We start from the raw sequence: 8,770 nt of genomic DNA, 5'->3' as shown, positions 1-8,770 counted from the left end.
GAACCCTTTCAAATATACCAAGATGGCTAAATTCACAGAGATCTGCATCTAGCCCACCTCCTCCTCTCAAAAGACTCTCACGGAAGTAACAGCTCCCCCTGGAAAGAAACCTTTCCCTTCAGTTGTATTGATGATGTCGTTAAATGCTGAAATCACTTCTAGAAAAAGAAATATCCCTGCCACCTACTCAAAATCCAGTATTATTCCCTAGGACCTGACGCCTTTTTTTAACGGTAAGTTCTTTTAAAGGGTCCACTCATGGTGATGAATTCCAGCTTCCGGGCAGACCTGTGCTGTTACCACCCTCTCAGCATTTCTTCTCTGACAAATGTGTGCTTAGGCCGTGCGTGACATTTTCCCTGATGATTGTGTTTCACATCTTTTATCCTGCTCTGGAAATGCTAAAATTAGATGCATTTTCAATCTCTTGTTCAATGAGGAGACAAAAGGCGTCCTCTGCTCTTTGCTATTTAACAGGCTGATGTGCTGACTAATTCTGCAGCAGCTTTCTCCATTAGTTCGGTTGCTAAATATAGCTGTTGACATGGAGTCTGATAAAAGCTAGTTAATTAAACAGTATTTTTCATCCATTAATATTTCCATTGTTGACTGTTTAAACACAAACATATCACTGTAGTAAAAGCAACTCAAAACAAGGAATACACATATTAGAATATGTTAGTGTTATTTTCAGCTATTTTTTCTGTTACTTCAGAAATGAAAGCTGCTGAGAAATGTCAGCAATGGTTTTTTTCAAAATAAGGTCACAGACAGTACAGGCTGATAATACCTTTATGGAACTATGAGAGCTGAGAGAAGCCAGAGAAACCTATCAAGGCAGAGCCAACTAGGGATTTAGAGGTTTTTCCTTTGTAGGGTTAAAACCTATGTTATGTCCAGATTGCTGCATGAAGACTTCTGCCCTACATGCTTATGGTACAAATATGCCTAGCTCTCTCAGCCTGGGGAGAAATTACACTTAGAGGTCGCTGAATGTTATCAGCCTTTGAATTCTCAAGCTTTAGAGAATTTATGGCTCAGTCCATATGAACATAAACGGATGAAAATTAATTCTTGACTTGTTTTCTAGGGTGGAAAGATTTAGGAGTGTGAATCATTTTTTGGTCAAGATTCAGACTATATTTGGGAATTGCTCAAGAGGTACTTCCCTGTTAAGTCATGATGTGAAATGGCCATCGGTTGAAGGATTCTAGTTATTTTTTTCCTGTTGTCGCTTCCCCACAAAACTCAACTCATATGGTATACTGTTAATTGCTACGAATGCAATGAAAATCTAAACTACCTTACTTCTGTGGCTTTCAAAAAACAAAGCAAGACTGAAGATACAAACGACAGATATTCTTTGTTGATGCTTCTGACATTATTTAAAATGCTAGAGGTAAATGGTCTCATTTACTCCTTACAGGAACTTCATGAAGGCTATAGTCTGTTATATTTGAAGAAAGTAAAGGTGCAATGGAGTAAAGCTTTGGACGAGACTTCAGTAATTAAAGGGGTTACTGATATTTTAGCCCCAGTTTTATTCCACTACACTTGAATGGATAGACCTTATATGTGTGTTCCTGTCCACGGCACTGAAATTTATGTAGAGCTGTTGAACTATGCTTTACCATTGGCTTATATGGGCATTGCAGGGGGCACTTTTTAGTCACAGACAGACATGATTCCCTTTTCTCTGCTACTTTTGCAAAGTCAGTGATTGGAGATGTGACCCACATGGACTGCTTTCACCTCTGTTGTAATGTTTCTGCACTAACTGAGGTACTATTTCAAAGGTTGGGCAGGTTCTGAAAACTAACACATACTCACGTGTCCATGTCTACACTCGCCCCTTGCAACCACCTGTCACCCACAATCCCTTCTGACTCATGCAAAAATCTTGCCACAGCCAAAAACTGGTGGCCCATATGATCCCACTCCTCTTCCTTCCATCTTGTCTACTCCAGAGAAGGGGCACTAATGACACTGGTGCCATCATTTTCTTATCTTTATCTGTAGAGTGCCATATGACCCCACAGGTCCATATAGACTGAAGAAGTTCCTCTCTTGTATAGAAACAATCTCTTGCAAATGGAGCTTTCCTAAACTGCCATTCTAGGTCCTTCTAGTAACAGCCCATTTCCAAAGGATTGTCCAGGGCCTCTGAACTTGAAGAGTACAGATTGACTTACTACTGCATGCCTGGGAGCAATGTGGAAGACTTGAGAAATATAATACATGGGCTATCTAATAGAATCCCGGGACTCCAGTAGTTTCTAAAGCAGAAGCCATAGGTTATGGCCAACAGGCCTTGTATGCCTCCCAGCTTGCCCCTCTCTCCTCTTTCAACTCCTACCAGTTTCACCCTCTCCCCTGTTCTACTACACTGGTCCACTTCCAAGCCTTACATTTATTTTCCTAGTTACCTAGATTAATCTTTGCCCCACACCCTCATAGGGCTCCTCTATTACCATTGTTCTATTGAAATAACACTCCCAAACCTAGGCCACACTCACAGTAACCCATGATTGCATCTTAATTCTGACTTCAACTTTTCGAACCAACCTGTTTGTCTTCTCTCTCCCACCAGCATGTTGCCTTGTAAGGGATTTTCGTCTCTTTGGAGTGCTGTATAGCCCAAGAACCTAGGAGAGCACCTACTATCTAATAAGTGCTCAAACATGTACTTCTTTTAATGTAGTGGTTGCAGTGCTGGGTATGGGAGCCAGGGTCTCCTGCCTGCTAGGTATATGTTCTGCCACCTAACTACAGCCATAGCCTCATCACACAAACATTGACTAGACAGAGCATTGCCTACTAGCTTGCTTGTAACCTGGAAACACAAGGAAATCATTGGTGTTTGAAAGGGCAGGAGAGAGATAAACAGAGAAAATTTTGGAGAAGCCAGATTAAGGCTGGAAATCCAGGTTAAAATAATGACTCATTATGTATAGATGCAACCAATCTTGACTACCTGTGGCTTCTTTAGAACCTCTGTCAATGAATTACATTTTTAAAAAACCTAAATACATCCATAAGGATGCCATCCAGGCAAGAAAATCCCTTGAAAATGTAGAATAATTAGCCAGCCCTTCATTAACATGATCTGCTATATAAATAGCATTCTTGGCATCGGAGTTCAAACAAATATTGAGAAACTGATAAGTAATTAGCTATTGACTAACTCTGAGACATAATGATGTCTCCACATTTCAGAAGGGGATTAATGAATCCGCTCAGCAGAGTCTCAGTGGCCTCCTGCAGCTACCATTTCAAACTCCCGAATGTAATGGGACAGGGGAGGACCTCAGCAAACTGTAGCCTGGGACCTCAGAATGCCACATGCTGAAATAAATGTGGGCTAGAGGTAATAAGAAAAATCACAAGTCTCAATTTTTATGTGAAACAACCTGATTTTTTTAATGTTGACAACTAATTTGGCTATTTTTAAAAATACCAGAATGGCCAAATAAAACATGACTACAGACTGAACTTGGATCACAGACCCCTGCCCTAGCTTCTGAGGTCCCTTACAACTTCTCAAATGCCTCCAGTCTGTCAAATTTCTTTTTATAAGTTGGCACAAAATGTGCATAAACATTTTAAACTCCTGATTAACACAGAAACTTTTTTAAGAACAAAAGAAAATATTGCTTCAAGTAAAACAAAATTGTATTTACCACATACTTGAATTTTGACTAGTATACTAGATATTTTAATAAAATTATCCTTTAATTAAGCATAAAATGTGGGAAGCTCGAAATTTAAAGAGGAGAATGCTAGCTGGGATGTTTTAAGGCCAGGATGAAGAAAACTGGAGGAGTAAACCTCTCTAGTTGAGAGGGTGGAATGAATTCATGTCTACCTCTAAAACCCAAATTCACCCAGAACACTAACAGCTGAGTCCTGATCTTGGCCCTTGAGAATATTTTCATCTCACTGGATTCAATGTTTCAGTCCATTAAAAAGAGGGAGAGGTTAATACCAGCACCCAGGAATTTTCCATGTCCTTTAAAAAAGGATTGGAATTTCAGCAAAACCCACTCACCCAAGGAACATATTAAATATTTAAAGTGCTAGCAGACAAGTTCCAGAGACAAGCAGAGTTTTCACATTCACCTTCCTCTAATAGGATGGGACTGGTTTGGAATCTTTATGATAATGTTAAGTTCACTAGAAAAGTTGATGGTTTCCAAATTAGCAAACATACTCATAGCATAGTTTCATTTTTTATTGTGTGGGCCATTGGAAAACACTGGAGTCTCTGAAAAGGACAACTGGGAAAGAGTCACAGCTTTTGATTGTAAACTCAGAGGTTGACCACGGTGAATTCTTTTAAAAAATATTATTCCAAATGTTACAGTGACAATACAAAAATCACATAGAATAATGAAATCATTATCCTTTTGACATAGTCTGAGGAACAGATTTAACACGAAAAATGTAAAGCTTGTGCTCTAAAAGTACATTGTGTATAAATTATCTTATAAATATGTATAAAGAGATTAAAGACCTAAACTGATGCAAAGGCATCTGAGTTCAAAGTGCAAAAGATTTACTAGTGTTAAGATAGGAACAACTTCTGAACTGACCTACAATTCAATGCAACCTCCAGCAAAATGTCTAAACCTTCTTCTGCAGGCATGCAAAGCCAGTCCTCAATATAGACAGAATTGCAACTGCTGTCTGAGGAACCAAGAGCAGCTGTATTCATGAAGAGCATAGAACGACAGTTGTCAGGGGATGGAGGAGGGACATTTGTCTCCCGAGTACAGTGTCAGTTTGGCATGACGAAAGGAATCCTGGAGATGTGTTCTGATTGCTGCACAGTGATGTTAATGTACCACTGAACTGTACCCTTGGAATGGTTCCAATGATAGCCTTTACTTTCTGTATATTTTATTCTAGAAATAGTTTTGATTAGCAAAGGAACCGAATAGATAATTCTCCAAAGATGATGAGCAAAAGGCCAATAAGCACAGGAGAAGATGTTCAACATCACCAGTTACTGAGGAAACATGAAAAACATGAAACTGTTTCACATCTACTAAGATAACACAAAAGACAGACAGTGGCACTTGGGGAGAATGTAGAAATTGGGACCTGTGCTGTATTGATGGAACTGCAAGATGGTACAGCTGCTGTGGAAAACTGGTGGGCCCTAAGAAAGTTGATTATGGGCCAGAAGTGGTGACTTATTCCTGGAAAACATAAGCCAGTGGTGGTGGTGGCAGGTGCCCTTACCCTCATCAGCCCTTCTTTAACAGTTTCTTCAGGACAAATAACATGAGGGTTAGTGTAGCTAAAGTTTTCCTGCCTGGCCCACAGTCAGGACAAATCTCTCTCACCTGCCAGTCTCACAGCCGCTCAAACCCGACCAAGTAAAGTAAACACAGAGACTTATATTGGTTACAAACTGTATGGTCGTGGCAGGCTTCTTGCTAACTGTTCTTACAGCTTAAATTAATCCATTTCCATTAATCTATACCTTGCCACGTGGCTCATGGCTTACCGGCATCTTCATATGCTGTTTGTCATCGTGGCGGCTGGCAGTGTCTCTCTGACTCAGCCTTCCACTTCCCAGCTTTATTCTCCTCCTTGTCCCGCCTACACTTCCTGCCTAGCCAATGGCCAATCAGTGTTTTATTTATTGACTAATTAGCAACACATTTGCCATACAGAACATCCCACAGCAGGTTAGTACATGAGTAGGGAGTGGGGAGGAAGACAACTATGGAAACAAACACTATGGGGGATAACGAGCCATTTCTTTAGCCCTCACCAATGGGTTCTGTATGCCACTGAAATGAAGGGGAAAAAACACGTTTTGGGGTATGGATGAAAACAGGGTGCTTCCTGAATGGCATCATTGGCTTTGCTGCAGGACTGAAGATCTCCTAGTAACACAGCCACCTACTGCTCCTAAATTCATTTGGGCAAACCAGAATTTCAATGTGAGTGGCACATCTGCACCTTATCTCACCACTAGAAAGAAGGTTTAAGAATAGGTCCCATCCCACCTTCAACACCTTACAAGGAAAGATAGTGATGACCGGTTTCAACATGCAAAATTCAGGACTTTGCATGGCATTGCAATTTTACTGCTGTCCATGAGCTTGATTAAAATTCTTTGACCAAGCAAAAACATATTAAAAAGGCATGACATACTGATATATACATTGCCACATGGATGGAATTTCTTTCCCATTATGCTAAGGAAAAGAAATCAGATAAAAATTCGCATACTCAGGAGTCTACTGAAATAAGCTATCCAGGAGAAGCAAATCTACAGAGATGGAAAGCATATTAGTGTTGGCCAGGGAGGAGAGGAAAGGGGGAAATGGGGAGTGTCTCCTAATAACTTCAAGGCTTCTTTTAGGAGAGTGGTTTTTAAAAGTTTTACAATTGAGCATGGTGATAAATGCACACCTTGAATATACTAAAAATCAGTGAATGATACATTTTAAATGGGATAATTGTCTGGTATACAAATATCTCAAGGAAGCTGTTCAAATGTGGTGGGATTCTTCCACACTTTAAGAATTTGAAGATTTCTCTATTTCACAGACATTGGAAAAGCTCATACAGGCCCTGCCCTCCTGCCTCTCTGCCGCCCAGCACAGCACTCGCCTGCATCAGCCCTGCAGCCCGCCCGGGGGTTAGGCAGAGACCTTCCCTCTCTGGCCATTTCATAATTCTCAATCAGGTCTGAAAACAGAGAACTAGAAGACAAGTCCATAGCACCTCCTGTGTGAATGAGCAGTACCATTTTTAGTACTGGAGGAAAAGATCCTTTATCGGCCAATCACAGTTTGAAGCCTTTGCCTTCTGTTCCAGAGGAGGGGAAAAAAAAACCCAGGGACAAAATCATCGCCATATTCTCAGGCACAGGAAAAGGAAGTAAAAAGAAAGACAAAGAACAGTCAGAGATTTCTCCTCCTTCTCATTTTGAACACACAATCCATGTTGGCTGTTAATTCACTGGCATGTCAGAACAATGGGCGAGGCTGTTGCAGACCTCCAACATCACCAAACTAGAGCAGAAGAAGCCGCCTCAGGCTGTGCTGGGCTGTGCTGGATGTCCTGAAGTTCTACAACTCGAACACTGTGAAGCAGAAGTACCTGATCTCCACCCCCCTGAGAAAGATGGCTTCCCTTCTGGAACACCAGCACTGAATACCGAGGGATCAGAAACAGCAGCAGCAGTAACAGAGGAAGACGATGATGATGAAGACGCTGTTCCTCCTGTCACTGTCCCTGGCCAGATCATACAAAATCAGTTTACACACGGTCTGTCATCGACCCCATTCCTGCTCTAGTTGGTGATTCTAATGTTGATGGTGGAGTCAAGTCTTCAGACAAACAGAAAAAGAAAGCCAAGATGACAGATGAAGAGATTCTGGGGAAATTAAGAACTATTGTGAGCATAGGTGACCCTAAGAAAAAATACACAGGATATGAAAAAATTGGACAAGGAGCTTCAGGTACAATTTTTACTGCAACTGATGTGGTATTGGGCAAGAGGTTGCTATTAAGCAGATTAATTTACAGAAACAACCAAAGAAGAAATTGATCATTAATGAAATTCTGGTGATGAAAGAATGAAAGAATCCCAACATAGTTAATTTCTTGGACAGTTACCTGGTAGGAGATGAGTTGTTTGTGGAATGGAGTACCTTGTTGGTAGGTCACTCGCTGATGATGTTGTAACAGAAACCTACGTGGACGAAGCACATATTGCAGCCTGTGTGCAGAGAGTGTTTACAGGCCTTGGAGTTTTTACATGCTGATCAAGTGATCCACAGGGACATCAAAAGTGACAACATGCTTTTGGGAATGGAAGGCTCAGTTAAACTTACTGACTTTGGCTTCTGTGCCCAGATCACCCTGAGCAAAGCAAACACAGTACTATGGTTGGATGGCACCAGAGGTGGTTACACGAAAAGCCTATGGTCCCAAAGTTGAGATATGGTCTCTGGGCATCATGCCTATCGAGATGGTTGAGGGAAAGCCTCCATACCCCAGTGAAAATCCTCTGAGTGCTTTGTACCTGATAGCAACAAATGGAACTCTTGAACTTCAGAATCCAGAAAACCTTTCCCCAATATTTCGGGATTTCTTAAATTGGTGTTTGGAGATGGATGTGGAGAAAAGTGGTTCAGCCAAAGAACTGTTACAGCATCCCTTCCTGAACTGGCCAAACCATTGTCTAGCTTGACGCCACTGATCCTGGCAGCTAAAGAAGCAATGAAGAGCAACTGCTAATGTCAACACTGAGGCCTCATATTCTTCTGTCCATTTTCTAAAAGAAGTTTTTTAAAACATGAAATTGTTACTCTGAGGGGGTGTAAAGAGACAGTCTGCATCACATGGAGAAAAACAAGCAAACTACTATTTTCTAAAGATGACCAAGAGAAAATTGCAGTGAGAGAGTTAGGACTTCAGATGAGCCCCTGCTGTAGGGTCCAAAAGGAATCGTGGACTGCATTGCTAGCCTTACATTTCCAGCAGACAGCGCTTGACGTTTGCGTGCTGTTCTGATGACTGCCACTACAGTAGATCCTGTGGGTCGTCTCCTTTGGGGTACTTCCATACTTGAATGGCAGATTCGAGGTGACCGAGTATTTCATCTGCTGGTCTTCTCTCTCCCTCCTCTGCAGCCTTCCCTTCTCTGACCCGTTCCTTTGGAGTTGTTGCTTTGAGTTTTTCTCGTGCCTAAATTCAAGGCAAGTGTGATAGGAACTATGTAGCTCTTTATATTGGCAAAGGA

General features: G+C 41.3%; 1 pseudogene; it reads left to right on the top strand.

Annotated features, from left to right (window-relative positions):
* The first annotated feature begins 6,971 nt into the window (after positions 1 to 6,971).
* Positions 6,972 to 8,265, top strand: LOC131900211 (serine/threonine-protein kinase PAK 2-like; annotated as a pseudogene).
* Positions 8,266 to 8,770: the final 505 nt, after the last annotated feature.

The sequence above is a fragment of the Peromyscus eremicus genome, chromosome X, assembly GCF_949786415.1.
Source record: "Peromyscus eremicus chromosome X, PerEre_H2_v1, whole genome shotgun sequence".
Lineage (NCBI taxonomy): Eukaryota > Metazoa > Chordata > Mammalia > Rodentia > Cricetidae > Peromyscus > Peromyscus eremicus.
This window is presented reverse-complemented; position numbering and strand designations above follow the sequence as displayed.